Source organism: Dipodomys ordii, unplaced genomic scaffold, assembly GCF_000151885.1.
Source record: "Dipodomys ordii isolate 6190 unplaced genomic scaffold, Dord_2.0 Scaffold34, whole genome shotgun sequence".
Classification (NCBI taxonomy): Eukaryota; Metazoa; Chordata; class Mammalia; order Rodentia; family Heteromyidae; genus Dipodomys; species Dipodomys ordii.
The window spans coordinates 2,523,696-2,543,882 of record NW_012267250.1 but is presented as its reverse complement, the minus strand read 5'-3'; the positions used below and the strand labels follow the sequence as shown (position 1 = coordinate 2,543,882).

The 20,187-nt window shown below is 39.3% G+C and overlaps 1 protein-coding gene across 11 annotated transcripts in view; it reads right to left on the bottom strand.

The window, feature by feature from the left end:
• Window positions 1-20,187, bottom strand: part of Sgms1 (sphingomyelin synthase 1) — a 248,832-nt gene that overhangs the window by 132,378 nt on the left and 96,267 nt on the right. For 2 of the 11 annotated variants that reach the window (XM_013017182.1, XM_013017184.1), the window contains exon 1: window positions 16,096-16,294. The exons of the other annotated variants lie outside the window; for them this stretch is intronic. The gene's annotated coding sequence lies outside the window, so the exon portion shown is untranslated. Of the gene's footprint in view, window positions 1-16,095; window positions 16,295-20,187 lie in introns of those variants that run through there. 11 annotated transcript variants of the gene reach the window in all.

The following is a 20,187-nucleotide window of genomic DNA, read 5'->3' as shown; positions in this document are numbered from 1 at the left end:
GCTTTAGTTTTTCACCATTGAGTATAATGCTGGCTGTAGGTTTGTCATATACAGCCTTTATTGTATTGAGGAATGTTCCATGGATTCCTAATTTTTCCAGAACCTTCATCATAAAGAGGTGTTAGATCTTGTCAAATGCTTTTTCTGTATCTATTGAGATAACCATGTGGTTCTTGTCCTTGCTCTTATTGATGTGATGAATTATATTAATTGATTTGTGTATCTTGAATCAGCTTTGCATCCCTGAAATGAATCCTGTTTGATCGTGGTGTATGATTTTTTGGATGAATTGTTGAAGTCAATTGGCCAAAATTTTGTTGAGAAGTTTTGCATCGATTTTCATCAAAGAATTGGGTCTATAGTTCTCTTTCTTTGATGAGTCCCTGCCTGGTTTGGGGATGAGGGTTATTATGTCTTTATAGAATGAATTCGGTAGTGAACTTTCTCTTTCAATTTCATTGAAGAGTTGAAGGAGTACTGGTGTGAACTTCCAGCATCACAGGTTTTGTCATTCAGGACCACATCCACAATGCCTCACCTCCCATTTAATAGGAAGTATTGGCTGTTAAATTCTTACCCATAGACGTGCCAAAGGAATCTTCCTTGTGTTATTGAATCACAGTTTTGAGTAGGTCAGAGCTACACGTCTGAGTTTACAATGATAGACACTACTAAGCACATGGTAAAAGCTTCTGTATTTATCAATATATCAAAATCAAGCTTCTCAGTTCACCAGTAAGACCCATCTTTACTTTTTTTCATTAATCTTTACTGTTGTTTGTTTTGTGGCTGGACTTCCCTATGCAACCTAGTCTGCCCTCTAACTTTCAATCCTCCTTTTGCTCCTCCCAAGGATGGAGATTACAAGCATGCACCAACGTACCTTAGCCACATTTAGTCAATACTGTCAACACTGAACAAGAAATGTATTTCACTGCTAACTGCTTGCTCCTGCAGTCCCCGAAGAGCAATGGAAATAATTCATGATAACGAGAGAACCATTCACATGATCGTTTTTTGATCTATGTTTTTCTCAAAATATCACATGTGTATTCAATAAATTTGGACTGATAATATTGAATACAATGTGCTTTCCATTTTGTAGTCTCCTTCTACTACCATTTCTTTTCACCAAAGTAAGATTAAAAACTGTTAATCCTTCCAAAAAGAGAAAGTCTTCAACGTTATGTCTACTCTACTATAGTCTAAGCATCCTCTGCCTGCAGTAGGTGTCATTATCAACACGACTAGTCAGGGAAGTCTCACAGCATAGATGCCATATCCTAACACTGAAAACATTCCATCCACTTAACAGCTATCTAAAAATTAATCTACGGGGCCCTGCTTTTGCAACTCAATTAGTTTCAATATGGGAAAGATTAGGTATTAACCAGAAATTAAGGCAACTCACAAATGAGAACTTTCTAATTCAAAATACTTTGAAGTAACATTCTATCTTCAAAAGAAAATTCAGCACGAATCATCAAAATTAGCTTTATAAGACACAATCCTGTTTTTTGTATTTCTAAAAGTGGTAAAATTGAATAGCTAAGATATGGAACCAAGCCAGATGCCCCTCAGTAGATGAATGGATCAAGAAAATGTGGTATATATAAACAATGGAATTCTATGCCTCCATCAGAAAGAATGACATTGCCCCATTTGTTAGGAAATGGAAAGACTTGGAAAAAATTATATTAAATAAAGTAAGCCAGGCCCATAGAAACATAGGTCCCATGGTTTCCCTTATTTGCAATAACTAGTATATGTCTGAGACAAGCAGAAAAGGTCAGGTAAGATGATGTTAAGTGAAATGAACCCCAAGATAAGGACACAAGTGATTTTTTCTTTCTTGCTATTGCTTCTAACGTATTTATAAGGTACCACGCAATTTTTTTTTTGTTGCTTTGTATGTCCCTTCCCCAAGGTATAACCCCTGTTTTCACTGTATTTGATGTTTGTATAATTTGGGGAGGGAAAGGGATACAGGTTGACCCATTGCAACAATGAGATGTACAAGATGCTATGTCGAAAAACGAACTTTACAATTTAGCGGGGGTGGGGGGGTTATGCACAATATCCTCCTTTCTTAAAGAAACTAAGAAACAGAGAGTACAAGAATTTAAATTGAGGGCCTCATGCTTCTGAGGCTGGTACTCTACCATGTAAAGAATACCTCCAGCTCTTTTTACTTTAGTTATTTCTCAGATGAAGTATTGTGCTTTCACCCGGGTCAGCCTTTGCATAATTCTCTTCTACTTATGCCTCCCATTTGGCTAGGATCACAGATGTATGCCACAATGCCCAGTTTATTGTTTGAGATAGGGTCTTGCTAACTTTGTCCTCAGGCTAGCCTCAAACTGTGATCCTCCTATTCTGTATCTCCCCAAAAAATGTATTAAATATGTAATATGTTTTGTTAAATATGTTTTATATTTGTGTGAGAAAAATGGAAACGATGGACACTTGCCTTCTCACTTGTAGACTACCCTTGAACTAGCTCACCTCCTGCCTCAACCTTAGTATGCGCCACTATGCTTGCTCTTGAATACAGTTTTTCAAAGCCACAAAATCCATTCAGTCAGATACAGTTTCGTGCTTTGTGAATATAAAACTGCCCAGTGTGGGAAAGTAAAGGTTTCCTGTTACTCCTGTTCTGAACTATCTTGATCATTGAGGTCACTTCCTCTTCCTCTTCAATTTCCATTTTTTCCTTCCAAACTCTCTAATCCCTCCCCATACACCCAGTCTCTAGCTATCTGTCACATTCCAGTGAAATCCCTTCTTTGAAGCAGGGTGTGTGGGTACACACACACCTGAACCCCAGCACTGAAGTTCAATTAGAAAGGTCATGAGTTTGAGGTCAGCCTCCAGTAGAACATAGCAAGACCAAAAAAAAAAAAAAAAAGTTCCTCACTAGCAAGGAGAAAGTAGAATCTGAGGGCATGAAGAAATGCTCAAGGCCTTGTGCATGCTAGGCAAGTGCCCTACCACTAAGACACATTGCCAAGAATGATTTACCCCCGCTCCCTTATTGCTGTAATGTCATGCATTTGGTGGTTAAAGCAGTAGCAACTATGAGCTACAAAGCACTAGGTCCCCTTGGAAAACAAAATTAGAACAAAAATCCTCATATTGCCCAGTTATATAACACAATATTGATGACATAACTCTCGAAGTAACATTCTGGACTGAACTTTTTGTTTTCTCATCAAATAAAACTTTTGAAATATCTTTTTTTTCTTCTCCTCTGTTATAAAAGGAAATCTCTGAAGAAAACGAAGGAAGTCAAAGGCAAGAAAAATTAAAAATAGTCTTAAACCTCAACCTTGGACCCTGAATATTTTCTGTACAATATCAGAAGACGATTTTTGACTGAGATGTGAATCTAAGCTCCAAGAACCATGCCTGGTATACGGTGCTAAACAGATGTGATTACTTCCTGTGTAATTTCTGTGCACTTGCTTGCATACTTTTATCTATTTTTGCTATTTAATTTTTATATCTTTGATTCTTATTTTAAAAATTCATTCATGCTTAAGCCATACAACTATATATGTTGTTTCAACTTTCCATGTCACAACAGATTTCTAGGCAATTAAATAATTAAATGTTCTCCATTTCTGTTAAGCCCTTATTTCCTTTTCTGAGAGATGGCTGGTTCACTGCTCTCTGCAGAGTTAGGGGTTTTAGGATTGTTGTAGGTTTTGTTTTTGTTCTTGTTTTCTTGTAAGAGTTACTCAGGTTCATTGTAAAATTTCGGGAATCATAGTGGTGTTTTATCAAATGAAGAGCAAATAAACACACAATTTTACAAGTATACCCTGGACAGTTTCTCATTTCTATCATGTAAGACATATATCTTCTATAATAAGTAACATTATGTATATACTGAATATTTTTGGCATTTTCCCAACATTAAAACAAGAACTCTTGTGTAGCCTAGTGACACCCCTGGATTCTATCTAGCACTACAAGAAATGTATGGGTCAATTACTGTAGTACACTACATTTATGGGCATAAAATATATGAATTGATCGTGATGTTATGCTACAGTGTGGGTAGAGATAGGTACATTAATCCATATAAAGAGCAACTGGAGATGGTCAATTCTGTTGATTTTACTTAAGCAATTCTCTAAAATCAGACTTTTCAATCAATAGGCTCCTTCCAGAAGGTAATGGAGATATAAAACTGTTCTCCACTGAGTCTAGGTGCCCAACAATTAATTAGAAGGTTAATAATTCAACCAAAAAATTTCCAAGTGTGAGGGAGTTGGTGGGGGTAGGGGGAGGGAGTGGAGAGGAGGAGAATTTTCCCATCATCTCAATTTTGATCATTTCAAACCAATTTTTAAGATTTGAGTCACACATGATGAAATGCTCAACTTCTCTAGCCATAAAAGAAATATAAAATCAAAACAACACTGAGATTCCACCTGACCCCAGTTAGAATGGCTATAATCAAGAAATCTAATAACAACAGATGCGGGAGGGGATGTGGCCAAAGGGAACCCTACTGCATTGTTGGTGGGAATGTACACTTGTTCAACCACTTTGGAAAGCAGTATAGAGGCTCCTCAAAAGACTCCACATAAAGCTCCCCTATGACCCAGCAATCCCACTTTTGGGCATTTACCCAAATAATCACAAAGTTGTACTACAGCTACCAATACAACCATGTTTATTGCTGCATTATTTACCACAGCTAAGATATGGAACCAACCCAGATTCCCCTCAGTAGATGAATGGATCAAGACAATGTGGCATATATAATAGAATTCTATGCTTCCATCAGAAAGAATGACATTGTCCCGTTTGTTAGGAAATGGAAAGACTTGGAAAAAATTATATTAAGTGAAATAAGCCAGACCCAAAGAAACATAGGTCCCATGGCTTCCCTTCTCTGCAATAACTAGTATATGTCTAGGATAAGCAGAAGAGGTCAAAAGCCATGTATTTATGACCATATAAACTGATACTAAGCAAAAGGAACCCCAAGATAGGGACACAAGAGATTTTATTTTTCTTGCTGTTCTTTTTAATGTATTTATAATGTACTATATGATTTTTTTTTGTTTCTTTGTATGTTCTTCCCCCGTGGTATAAGCCCTGTTGTCACTGTATTTGGTTCTGGTGTCCTGCATCTTGTATATACATTTTTCTAATTTTAGGAGGGGAGGGGAAATAACAAAATGCTGAAATAAGGATACAGGATGACCATTGTAACAATGAGAAATACAAGACACTATGTTGAAAACCAACTTTATAACTTTGGGGGGGAGAGGAGTTGGGAAGGTAGGGAAGAAAGGGATGATAGGGGAAAAACAAAGGAGGGGGTAACAATGCTCGATAGGAAATGTTCATGTAACTATAACCCTTCTGAACAGTATCTTTACAATAAAAAATATCTATTAAAAAAGATTTGGGTCACTAATGAAAAGTACATGTCAACAACTGCAATGCACATTTCTGGCCCATGGTCAGTAAGAAATCCAAATCCTTCAATACCTCACAATCTGCATAAGGGCACCTGGAGCTAGTTTATACTAATACCTGTAAATTCTCTCTCATCACTCACCAGAACACATTTCCTACCTCTGTGCCTTAACTGATGAATTAGGACCCAAATTTCCAATCCCAGCAACTTTCACTGGTTGAAGATTAAAGATACTATTCAAAAAGATATAATCATTTGATGATGTTACTTACATGCAAAATAAATCTAGCTTTTCATTAAATCTGTTCCAGAAAAACATTTTATATTAGATAGGCACACCATGAGAATAAATGCTAGGCAGAGAGGGTCCACTAACCAAAACACCACCTCTAGACCAGTTCATAACAGTTGTTACCTTTTTTTTCTTTCTTTTTCTTTTTTTTGCTGTTGCTTCCATTGCTTGTTTAATTTATTAATTTACCTTGATTTTTACTATTTACATTTATTCTACAAACTAAGGGGACTATTAATTACCATACAAAAGAGTAGTTCAATACCGCTGAGAATTTATCAGATAAAATTTATCAGACAAGCTGGGAGCTAGGTGGCTCAAGCTTGTAATCCTAACTACTCAGGAAGCTGAGTTCTGAGGACTGAAGTTCAAAGCCAACCTCAGGCAAGAAAGTCCATGAGATTCTTATCTCCAATTAATCACGCCCCCCCCTCAAAAAAAAGGCCAGAAATGGAGCTGTGGCTCAAGTGGTAGAGTGCTAGTCTTGAGCATAAGACCTCAGGAATACCACTGATTCCCTGAGTCCAGCACACCCTTCCCCCTCACTGCCCTCTGCCTCCCCACTGCCAAAAAAAAAAAAAAAAAGCAGACAGCAAACCATCCCACTTCAAGAATTTCACATTTAAGTATATGTGATTTTATTAGACTGACACATATAAAATTACTGCTTTAACAGGTTAGAAATTGTGGAGTAAAGAACTTACTCCAGCCATCTTCTTACATGTGCGAAACAGCCTAAGTAATCTTTTTAAAATTATCTCTCATGGAAGATACACAAGGGGTATGGTACTATCAGCAGGTAATCAAGAGTAAACCCTACACTGACTCATCCACAGAGCTTACAACTACGTTTCTGCACAGCAGACACTTAACAAGCTCTCCAACAACTGCATTCTCTCAATCAAAATTTTCCTTCACCCCCAAAATCATTTCCTCTATGACAACCTTCGGTTTATTTTCTACCTGCCTTTAAATCTATTTTTTGAGAGAGTTTGATTCCCCAAAATCTAGAAAAAAAGGACAAGTTCCATGGAGGCCAACAGTTTTATCAGTGCTATAAAAAACTGCTTAAGAAAAATGCCATGTTTGAAATACCTTTCCAAAATAGTCACAAACTTGTTCTGAAGTTCCACGGTGTGCTGTTTCAACTCAATGACATCACCCTTCCAAATGACTCCCTCTGAAAGGTCAAAAATCACTCATTAGGAAATAAACATGGCTCAACAACATTTGCCTGAGGTATAAGGAAATGGCCCCAGCTTTGAGTTCAGAGATATGAATTGAATCCAGTCAGCTGACAATTTGTGAACTTCACTTTGAGAAAGGCTTTATCCTTTCTGAGTCTTGCAGTGAATGAGAAGAAGAAGAAGAAGAAGAAGAAGAAGAAGAAGAAGAAGAAGAAGAAGAAGAAGAAGAAGGAGAGAGAGAGAGTATGTGTGTGTTTTCAAACCTATAAATCAAGGAGTTGAGAAAGATGCTCTCTCATGTGTGATTCGAGATTTAAATGACTTCCATATGTAATTATTTTAATTATTCTAACTATTCCAAATTATGAGAGTGAAGTTTCATTACTGTTTACTAAAAATTAATATGAGGAATGTAATATAATGTTATGAGACAAGTTTAGAAATTAAGAAAGTAAATGACATTTAGTAGAAGGCCCGAAAGCTATAAGGTGACACTGACACATGGCACAGTCATTATGGTCCATAGTGAACTTCAGTGGGGGTGACATGTAAGGGACAGGCCTACAGTAAGAGCCTCCTTAAATTTACCACCCATCAGCAAAGAACCTGGGTTGTAGATGACATGGTTTCTCATTCACTATGTGACCTTACTGATATATGATTAGGCTATTTAATTCTGAGTTTCAAATTCCTCAAGGTAAAATAGAAATAAAATAATTGACCTCAAAGAGATCGTCTGAAGCCAAGTAATGGGTGGCTGACATCTATAATCTTAGCTACTAAGGAAGCTGAGATCTAAGAATGGTGTTTGAAAGCCAGCCTGGGCAGAAAGTCTCTGAGACTCATATTCCTAATTAACCAGCAAAAAGCCAGAAGTGGACCTATGGCTCAAATGATAGAGCACCAGTCTTGAACAAAAAAGTTAAGGGACAAACACACAAACACAAAGGCCCTGAGTTCAACCCCCAGTACTGGCACTAAAAAAAAAAAAAAAAAAGAGAAAGACAAAGAGAGACAGAGACAGATACAGAGATAGAGAGACAGAGACAGATACAGAAACAGAGAGATAGAGACAGATACAGAGACAGAGAGACAGAGAAAGTCTGACAAGTCTACATACAGACTAGAGAAGAAGACCATGGCATAGGTTTTGGAACCAGTCATGACTCTTCTACCTAACAATTGTGCAGGGGGGTGGGGGTGTCATTGGGTGCTAATTGAATCTCTCATTTCCTCATCTCCAAAAAACCCCTCATACCAAAGAATTGTAGCAATTTATGACTAGTATGTTCAAGACAGGTTAGCTGATAATATTCTTACAGCCCTGATTATTAGTATACACTCCACGAAAGGCCTCTTTAAACCCCATTATGAAGCCTACATATGTACTTTTGAATAACCACATCCTCCTCAGATCACCTCTAACAAGAACAATTAGTAAAAAGGAGCAGAGTTTACTCATTAATGAAACTGACATTTTAGCAAGTGATCTTTCAAAACCAATCTGAAAGACAATTTTTTTATTTTTTTATTTTTTATTTTTGTTGGTCGTGGGGGCTGAACTCTGGGCCTGGGCGCTGTCCCTCAGCTCTTCAACTCAAGGCAAGCGTCCTATCACTTAAGCCATAGTGCCACTTTCAGCTTTTTTTCTCCTTATGTGGTGCTGAGGAATTGAACCCAGAGCTTCATGCATGCAAGGCAAGCACTCTACCACTGATCTACCTTCCCAGCCCCGTGAAAGGCAATTTAAAAAAATAAAAAGATGACATATTAATAGATACAAAAAGCACTGCCTAAAGGAGTACAGGCCATTCAAGGTTTTCAGGTGTGTCCACAACATAATTAATAGCCTAGAGGATGCAGTGACAAAGCCCAGGTTCCTTACTCCAGGTTAAATGCTGAAACAACAAAGCCAAAAACCACAAACAAAATCTAGCATCAGTTTCTACAAACAACCTCACATTAAGCTGAGCACCTGGCTCAGGCCTGCAACACTAGCTATTCAGGAATCTGAGATATGAGGATCGCAGTTCAAAACCAAACCAAGCAGAAAAGTCCATGAGACTCTTATCTCCAATTAACCACCAAAAAGTCAAATATGAAGGTATGGCTCAAGTGGCAGAGCATGCTGACACAAAAGCTAAGAGACAGAACCCAGGCTCTGAGTTCAAGTCCCAATACTGGCAAAAAGAAAAAAAAAAGGTAGAACTTTAGGAATATGGTAAAAACTAACAATACACACAGTATTTGCATGTGGAAAAATGTATGTAAGAGTACCCATCTCAATACCATTATAAAGGCTGTAAGGTTGGGCTGGGAACGTGGCTCAGTGGTAGAGTGTTTGCCTAGCATGCATCAGGCCCTGGGTTTGATTCCTTAGCACCACATAAGCAGAAAAAGCCAGAAGTGGCTCTGTGGCTCAAGTGGTAGAGCGCTAGCCTTGAGCTAAAAGCTGAGGGACAGTACCCAGGCACAGAGTTCAGGCCCCAGGATGGACAGGGGAAAAAAAAAAGCTGTAAGGTCTACATAGGGAGCAGGTTAAATGAATTAAGGTCATGTCATAGAATGACACTATGCAGCTATTAAAACATATAGCACTTATTTCTAATTGCATTTTCTTTATTTATTTTTGCAGATACTAGGATTTGACCGCAGGTCTCCCACTTGTTCGTTTGCTTGTTTGACTAACATTCTACCACTTGAACCACACATCCCCTGGCTTTTTGCTGGTTATTTTAGAGATGGAGACTCATGATTTCTCCTCAGGCTGACTTTGAACTGCAATCCTCCAGATCTCAGTCTCCTGAGTAGCTAGGTATACAAATGTGAGCCACTTATGCCTGGCTATATTTCAAATTTTGATTAGGTTGATATGGATTTATTTCCAAGAGTAATTTAAAAAGAGAAGAGCAAAGACTGGGATAATGTGCATATTACACACACACAGTATGCCTGCATCCACATCTATGGAAAAAACTCATCAGGAAAATGCTACTGTCTGGCAAAGGCAAGGAAGAAGCGGAGTGAAAGGCAGCTTTCCACTTTCTCAAAGCCATTAGTATGTATTCAATGTTTTCATTTAAAAATGAATACCAATTTAGGAAAGGAGGGAGAGTTCCCACCTGCCAGTTTTCCTTCCATGCTAAGCCCAGTGTATGAACGCGCAGAAAGGACCCATCAGGATTGAGGACCCAACACAGCTGGCTCCCTGGCCACCTTCCCTCTGAGGAAGTGACACATGTACTTTATGGTAGCCTTCAGGAACAGCTCTACAAAGCAGCGTGAAAAGCCCATCTCTGTATACTTTAATGGGTCTTGCCACTAAGTGTCCTGCTGCCTTTGCCATCAAGCAGGTTATATTGCTAAGGACTAGTCTTACATAAAGTAAGTATCACAAAAAGCACTGCTGACTCATAGCAGCCAAACACCTAGCAGACTGGATGAACCCATTTGGATCAATAAACACCAACGCGCAGCTTAAATAGTCACATTATGCACTCTGCCGCCACCTCTCCATTAGTCCCAAATATCACCCACAAAAGTAATGGGGTACCTTGACTGGCTGTTTCCTCACAATCCAGGCTTGCCTCGCTGATAATGGACACAAGCTATCAAATATCCCAAGAAGGGGAAATTCCTTCCTTCCACTAGGACCTGAGCAAGGCTAGTCACTATGAGCTATGTATGTCACCTCCATAGCCTGCCTGACCCTGGTGATCCTCATCTACAAAATGGTACCCGTCACCTCACCCACATACGGCTCTCAGAACAGCTGTGAGGACCAAGTATGTGAAGCTTCTGGCATCCAGGCAGCCCTCCATGCATGACAACTAGTATTGTTACCATCTCTTTACATAGGAACATGCAACAGCAGTCCTCTTTTGTCCCCAGGTTCCACTCCAACTCCACCCATTATTAAAAGTGAACCTTAGAAAGGAAACAGGGGCTAGGAACGAAGCTCAGTGGTACTCACAGGCCTCAGAAGCCATCCATAGCATGGGAGTGGCGTCCCGAGGATGGTGGGTAAGGCAAACTCATCCTAACTTACCTCCACCCTCTTGCCCCCACTGCAAAGTGAGAACAAGAACTCCCCAATGTCTTTAGACTATGGCCCACAATGCAAACCTCACCAAAGCTCATTTGAGCCATTGTTAACTAGAGGAATTCTGGCTCCCTCATAGCTCTCCTCCAAATTAGGGGAATGTGTGTCAGATGCTCCCAATACTCCTTGCTGAACTTTTCATACTTACAAACAGCAAGGTGTCAAAGATGGCACTACTCTGTACTACAGCATGAGCCCCACTCACTTCTGCACTGCTACTACCCCACACAACATAAATGGCTACTATATAACAAGAACCATAGAGACCCATCTCCATAAGCATTACAAGCCATGTGACCCATAACAACATGTTAAGTTTAAGGGTAAGACCACAGCTTCCCAGTTCTATCTTGTTGAACTGTCCTACATAGAGCTGAATGGAATGAGTGAGACTCCATGGCAAGTTGGTATTCAATTCCAGGTTCAGATCTTGAGCTGAGTGTGGTAGCACATGCCTATAATCCCAGAACTTAAGAAGCTGAGGCAGGAGGATTGGGAGTTCCAGGACAGCCGGGACTGAAATGAATGAATGAATGGATGCATGAATGCATTCCAGATCTTTCCATTGGCAAGTTCAAAGCAGATGATTCATCCACCTACCACCTAACAATGAGCTTAATGAACTATCCCAAATCTGAAGCCAGTGACTCAATTAAACATGGCAAGGAGTCTTCATTAGCCACGCAGAGACTACATCCCACTATTTTGAGTTGTGGGATACAGTGAGGTCTTTTTCCTGTGAGGGTCTTTTAAAGGAAAATCCACATGAAGGAAGGGCTTCTCAAGGCAAGCAAGCAGATTTACAGAAGCAAAACATAGCCTTGAGTTGCAGAAGTAGAAGCAAAACATAGTCTTGACTTGGTCAGCATGATCAATACTATCCATACTAAGGATACTTGATGACAAAAGTCAGAACATATCCTTGGATTACAAAAGTTAAAACATATCCTTGGATAGAAGTAGTCTATCTTACAGAAATGGTTTTTATTATAAGCTCCTGACTAATACAGCAAACTCCGTACAGCTGGTTATAAGCCTCAAGGTTGTCAGTGGCCTTCAGCAAAGTTTGTGGTAAACTGCAAAGCTGCCAGGTTGGTAAGCTTGAGTGAGGAAAGAGATGGTCTTTTGCTTTTTAGCAAAGATAAAAAAGGCTTAGACTATCGGCCATTTGACCTGGAGTTTCTCTCTATAGAGGGGTTCTGCCTTTAATATTTGGCCCCATTTTTAGTCATCAATAATTTTGTTCTCTTTCTGATTTCAGATTTTACACTTAACAGCCATGCAGGACTTTTGGTTAAAGGTTTCACTGTAATTGCATCTGTTTACCTGTCAGAAAATGGGTTCCATGTAATTTCTGAATCTTGCTTTTCCACTTAGGCTGAGAACTGCTACTAAAAACACTCAGAGTAAAACTATGCAGATCCTACTACAGGGAAGTTGTTTCCAGGAGAAGTCACTCAACTTGAACTGGATAGAATGATAGTATGCAAACTTCTAGCAAATTGAGAATGGGAAGAATGAAAACCCCAGGTCTCACTGACTTCCAAATGTCCTATGTTTGTCCAGTCAGGCTGCGTGAGTGTGGCAGAATGACTGAATTCATGAATTAGTAATAGAATCCCTTTTATCCTTCTGAAGGAAGAGTTCACAGCCAATCATTTCATAGTTCTTTTTTTAAAAATGTCAAGCATTGAAATTGAAACAGCAATAAGAGACCTCCCATCCAAGAAAAGCCCAGGACCAGATGGATTTACACTGGAATGCTAAAAGGCCTTCAAAGCAGAGCTCACACCAATACTCCTTCAACTCTTCAATGAAATTGAAAGAGAAAGTTCACTACTGAACTCATTCTATGAAGCCATCATAACCCTCATCCCAAAACGAGGCAGGGACTAATCAAAGAAAGAGAACTATAGACCCATTTCTTTGATGAACATTGATGCAAAACTTCTCACTACATTGTTGAGTTACATGGTAAGTGTATTTAAAAATTTTTAAGGAACTGTCATAATGTTTTGATATGATTCCATTTATTTCTATTCTCACCAAAAGCATACTAGAGTTCCAGTTTCTCCAACATTTTCTTCAACACTTGTTATTTTCTGATTTCTTGCTAATAGCCATCTTAAGAGTTATCCTTTACATCAAATCAGTTAATTGAGTTATCCTTTAATCCATATACACAGTTTGATAAGAATGTCAGAAGATCTGATTTTCATAAGTATACTTAATGAATATTTACCTTCTGAGAGGCGATTTTAATAAAGCCACTGAGATTATTTTTTAAATAAATAAAAGTTTTGGAAACAAAACCTGTATTCAAATCTTAACAGTCACTTCTGAGGTAAAGTATCTACTATAAACTCATTTCTTCACTTGTGAAATGGAGCTTAAAATATCCACATTTTAAAAGATCTTGGGAGAAAGGCTTGGGGGGTATGGCTTAAGTGTTAAAGCACCTGAGTTTAATTTCCAGTAATGAAAACAAAAGTTCTTGGGAGAATTAAATTATAGAAAACAAAGCATTTAGCATTAGGGTTCTCAGAACTCAGTAAATAATGAAAGAATTAGTCAGGTGAAGCGGCTCACACCAGTAATCCTAGTTAGCAGAGAGATGGAGAGGATATCAGTGTGATTTGAGGCTGGCCCAAAAAGTTCTCAAGACCCGTCTCAGCCAATAAAAAGCTGGGCATGGTGGTATGCACCTGCTCTCACAGCTATACAGACAACCCAGAGCAGCAATGGGAAACCCTTTCTGCATTATAACTAAAACAAAAAGGGCTAGAGTAGCAGAGTAGCTCAAGTGATAGAGTGCCTGCCTAGCAAGCTTAACAACCCCTGAGCTCAGACTCCAGTACAATCCAAGAAAGAGAATTTTTAAAAAGGAATGGCAAGGAAGTTCCATCATTTCATCATTATTGGAATACCACTACGAGTTACACAAAGACCTACTATTTAACAACTAAATAAATACATATGGATGATAGGTATTTCCTCATCTATTCAGGTAATCTTATTTTATGTAATTGAATAAGCAGTAGTAGCATTGCACAAAATCATTACTTGCTTCACAATTTGGAAGAGATAAGAATTTGCCACATTACCTTAAATTGAACATAATATAGTTATAGAGCAAATGGATAGATAGCATTGTGAGATAACATTGGTTTTCTCTCTTCTCTTGGGTAATTAAAAATGCTAAATGGCTCTTTTAATTATACAGCTTAGAGCTGGGTGCCAGTGGTTCACCCCTATAATCTTAGCAATCTGAGAACTAAGATTCTGCACCAGCCTGAGTAGACAGGTCTGAAGGGACACTTAACTTCAATTAACCAGCAACAGTCTGAAAGTGGAGGTGTGGCTCAAGTGGCAGAGCTCCATTCCTCAGCAAAAAAGCTAAGGCAGGGCTGGGAAGGTGGCTCAGTGGTAGAGTGTTTGCCTTGCATGCATGAGGCCCTGGGTTCAATTCCTCGGCACTACATAAGTGCCAGAGCGTGAGTACCTGAGTTCATGTCCCAATAAGAGCAAAAAAAAAATTATATATATATATATAAATACAGCATACACTAATCATAGAACATGGAAAAAGCAAGCCTCATCTGCTGAAATTTTTCTATCTTTTCCTTGAAATCTTCACCTTCTTACTGAAATTCAGAGATTCCGGGTGAATTCTCAGAAATCCTACCAAGTAACTGCTATTGGCTCTGTTAGTAGAGATTTACTGAAATTGTGATAAAATATAAAATATTCTGGGAGCTAAAGCAGTATGAAAACAAGACGTATGAGTATTTCACATTTAAACAAATCAAATAAAAATGAAAGTTAAATCAAATGGGTAATAATTTGTCATCAAAACACTGCAAGACTCCTTGCATGGATGCACACACCCACACATGCATGCATGTGCACACTCAATATTTTTCCTAGCACTTTACATTTATTAACACTTCTACATAAGGCTTCTGATTTGGGTTCCATGAACATTACAATGGATTTTAAATTTAAGATTTTGACATATTATTGATGTACTGAGAAATATTCATGTAAATTAACATAATATTATATTCCTGGCTCAAGTCCCTTTCTACTTTCGTTAGCAAAAGCCCAGACTAATCTCTTTCCTCCATCCACCCAAGAAACAGCTCAAAACATTGGGATACTTCAATTATGGTCTTAGTTTAGGCTTATTACTTTCAGGTTAATCAGGAGAATCTTCAAGAACTGCTCTTTTAAAATGCTTAACAAGTATTTTCTAGTTTTCATGATTAAGATATATGGGTATGTAATTTTAAATCTTTCTTTGGAAGAGCAGATTTGATGAGAGATCTCCAGGCTTGGAAACTTCAGGGTCACTTACTGAAGATCTATCATTATTGTCCCTGGGGGCAGTCAGAAGGAACTGTGCTAAAACTGCTGACAATAAGCAAAGTAAGCCCGATCCAAAGAAACACAGGTTGCATGGTTTCCCTTAGTTGTAATAATTAGAATGTGCCCTTAAATCAACAAGTAAACCCAATGGATAGTAAAAGACAAATAATCACACCTGAACATGATTAATGAAACGGCAGTCTAAATAAACATTCACACAGTGAGAACAAAAGAGGATATCCTTAGGAGAGGATCACAAGGGTTCAATAGCTATGTGCACATGATCATATAAAATGATGCATATTGAAATGAACTCCAAGAAATGGAAGCAAGAGATTTTTTTATTATACTGTTTGTGGTTCTTTTTTCTTTTTCTTTTCTTCTTTCCTTTTTTCTTTGGTGTATTCCCTTCTCCACTGTTTATGATTTCTATACCCTTTGTCTTGTATATAAGTTTATCTGATTTGGGGCATGGTAAGGGAAGCACAGAAACAGTGGGACAAAGGGTGAACCAATTCAGCAGTGAAACCCACTAGACGCTATTATGGAAATGAACTATACAACTTTGGGGAGAGGGAAGTCAGGAGAGGAAAAACTGGGGGAATGAGAGTGGGGGTGACTAGGAAATGTACCCATTACCTGACTCATGTACATCATCACCTTTACAATAAAATTTAAAAATAAAAAATAAGAAAATAAAACATACCCCAAAGAAATTCCTGAAGTTAGCTTGCTTCTCAACAGACCTGCATGTTTTTTCCTAAAACTGTCTTGAGTACTGATTCTTCTTCTGAGATTTCAAAGTAATCTGATCTCCAAGAGGAAGCCAATAAGAAAGTCAGTACGAACAAGAAACATTCAGTCTCTGTCGTTTTTCCTCTCCATTGTTTTCTTGAAATCTAAATCTCCTTCCAGAGGCAGCCTGAGCAAATCCCTTCTGGCCTAGTAGAATTATTCACACTGAGACTGCTGCTCAGGTTCAAAGTTATGTAACAGCCAGAGAATATCTGCTTCTCAAAACTATACCTTCTGAAAACAAACCACAGCTACACAGTTTGGGTTGCAGATCCTGGACTGAAAGTCAGACTTCTTAAGTCCTATTGTTGGGCGTTCGTCCCTAGATTTTTAGCTGTTGCCATATCCTGAGGCTGACAAACCCTGACAATTTATCCAGAACAACTACAGGAGATGTGGCCTTGACTCTTGCATATTCTTATTTCACCTGTTGTCTACAAGTCCGTGATACTAATTTCCCAGCAATGGCTCTAGCACAGGGTCATCAACTGTCCACTGCTTCCACATCTCTGAAACTGAAACAGCTCCTCAGCTTTTATCATTCATAGGTTGGTACTTTGAAGAGTACTCACTTGGACATTACTTCTATATACTCAAAGTTGTTCCTTCACAAGTAGGATTAGGTGGCTCGTTCTTGGCTGGGATGGGACAAAAGATGGAATCCAGAAGCACAATGCCTGCTGTCTCTTATTGGTTATGAGAATTTAAATCCCTTTAGTGCCACTGAAGTGGCATTGGAAACACTGCAATGGAAAAAGACAGAGCCACTGCCCTGCAGAGTTCACAGTCAAGTTAGGCAGATGAGAAGAAAGAAGAAAGATAAAGCAAGTACAGCGTGCTCTGGTGATGAGACTTCCAAGAAAATAACACAGACGCAAGTGGCTTCTACAGTGGGGAAGGGTGACGGAGAAGAACTGTGATCAGCAACTGCAGGTCTCCAGTCCATGCTTCCAGACAGGTCCAAAGAGATTCTTGTAAAGCAGAAGTCGTTTCATGTCAGTTCTTGCCTAAGCTTCAAAGTCTATGTATAATCCTCCCAGGATCTATGTGAGGATCGTCACACTTGGGAGTGCATCCTCTCTTGCAGTTTATACTCTGGCAGATCACCTTTGCCTCCTCCAAGTGACCCTGTAGCCCTGTCTCCATCCCATGAAGGGAAAAGTCCTCCTGTCATTCAGGGAACCTCCCCAGCTAAGTCCTTCAGAGCTGAGGAATGGAGACAGGGAGGGAATGACATCCCTTAAGGTAATGCGATGAAAAGGAAGTTCTAAAGCCTCTAAAAATTAAAACATAGCATGCAAATCTTGAGCTAAAACAGCTTGTAAATCAACATCCAATCATGAACACAAGCAGAATGTGAACAACCAGTAAGAAACTAGTGCAGTTTTCCACCTACATCAACCTACTGAGTCACTCTCTAAATGATTTTAAGTCCTAATAAGGAGCTCTTTTCTATGTTCACAGGAGTGTCACAGGAGTTCCCAAGAGGTGGAGTGAGACAGGAGACACATTTTCAAAAAGGTTAGAAAATGTGGTGAGATGTTAACACATGGTATCATTAAAAGTCTCTGAAAAAAATCTTAGGACCACATTCTAGATAATTAAGACATAATTATATAAACAATTACAGCTTTACATATGGGTCTTTAACAAAATTGCACATCTTGCTTTACAGGCCATTTTCATTGTGTTTAAGTACGTTTGAAGAGAAAGGAGGAGCTGGGGTTTCTCCATTTGCTTCCTTAAGCAGAGAGCGCGTTTGTAGATCTAACTTGGTCTTTACTACACACTCTCTATCTGCAATTTAGAAGTGTCTGGTGTAGACGCTCCCTCCTCCCTACCAAGATGATTCCATTGTGTGGGTCCCTGGCTGTTCTTCACCAATTCTCCTCCTCCCAGGCCTCTCACCTGACAAGCTATCATTCTGTAGCTACAATCCTCATCACTGTCTCTAACAAGAAGACATGAAATTCCACCTCCAGCCTCTTCCCACACACAGATTTACAAGTGAAAAAATAAAAAAAGGAAAACAGAACAATCAGAGAAGCAGGACTGGGAAGGTGGCTCAGTGGTAGAGTTCTTGCCTTGCATGTCTGAGGCCCTGGGTTCGATTCCTCAGCACCACATAAGCAAAAAGAAAAAAGCCGGAAGTGGCGCTGTGGCTCAAGTGGTAGAGCGCTAGCCTTGAGCTGAAGAGCTGAGGGACAGCGCGCAGGCCCAGAGTTCAGGCCCCACGACCGGGCCCCCAAAAATAAATAAATAAAAAATAAGAGAAGCCAGTAAAGAAAGCTGCAGGACTGAGCTTATCCCATAGCTCAGCTCCTCCCAAGAGACAAAAAAGGACAAGAAGCCCACTGCCACTGAGAGCCACGTCTTCCCAACTGTCCATCAGACAGCAACAGTAAATGGCAGGCTGCTCTCACCTTTCAATGGTCCTATCTGGAAAGTTTAGTCTTTCAGAAGTGCCCACAGAGAGACACATATCTGCCCACTAGCACATTTTTCTAATCAGCTATTCTTAAATTTGCTACACTTTGAGGAGTTCCCAACTTAAAACTATTCACTACAGGGGCATAAAGAAGAAATACTCCAGATCCCTAAGTTCAACTATATTTATGTGAATGTTCTCAAGGCTTCACAGGCTTTTTCAGACTGATCAACAAACATGCCACTTACAAATGTACATCAACTTTTATACTTTAAAAACAGTCCCCCAAAATGAGTGGATTTGTGTTGGTTTAGAAAATCAACTTGACACCCAAATAAGACTCAATATAAACAATTCTCAATAATTCTCCCATGATGAATGCAAACAAAAAGGTACAATTAAATAGAGTCAAGTGTCACCAATATAAAACTATGTCCCATACAAAAGACAAAAATAGGTTCTTGACCAAATTCTTCAAATCTTCATAGATCGGGCACAGGCAACCCAACCCCACCCCATGTGGCACGCATAGTACCACCTAACTGAAAATATGAACCCCAGACTCCACAAAGGGCTGAACACCCTCATTTGTAACACCTTTCTAAACTGCATCCCTGGAGGTAAAAGTTTAAATGTTCATCTTCCTTGGCCACTGATAGGGAAATGATTAGTGACTGCCTGGGCCAGGGAGGGAATATGAACTTGAAGATCTGTGTGAAAACAACCAAATGTTGTTTTTCCAGAGTAGCTGATGAAGAACACGCTGTCTTGAGTGCAGTGGAGTGGGCCACTGCTTCCTGGTTCCCAGCTCAGCCAAGGAAAGAGAAGCTCTGCTAACCTGCCCTCAGATGCATCTAGCCCCGGAGTCTCTATCTCCATAGTCACTACCACAACAGGATCAGATGGGCTTCAGCCTCAAAATCTTGGCGAGACTAAGGGTTGTCACTTCATTGGCCATGTTGCTTTGTATAATTCAGAGCATAGACAGAATCCAAGAAGCTTTCTCAAGGGAAAGAAAGAAACCAGGCTAGGTTAATATCTTACACTATTCCTATGCTATTCGGAACTACAAATATTTCTGTGTTCCTTGGAGTCTAGGAGCAAGTTTTGCTTCCTCTGGAAAGAGAGAAAATTCTGAACAAGTTGGAATCTATAAACAATGACTGTATTTCCAGTCTAAAGCCTGGTTAATATCTTACAAGTATGAAGACACACCTGGACTCTATCATGCAGAATATATGAAACCTGCCCAGGCTCACAAACCTCAAGGTATGCATCCTCTACCTAAATCAAGGTTCCCAGGCCCTTCCCCTGAGATCTGAACCAGCAAGTCTGGGTGGTGCCTGAGAAACTTGGCTTTTAACAAGCACAGGAGGAGATTTAAGTTCAGGCAAGTGGGGAGAAAATTATGTTGTACTCTATAGTGCTTAGTAACAGTATCAATGGTGTCAGCTTATAAATGGTAATAGTAACGCATTTTAAAGAAAGGGTTAGGGAACTTGTGCAAAATCACACAGCTAGTGACAGATGGGAGGTTCAAACAGAAGTCTTCAAGAACTCCAACTGCTATACCGG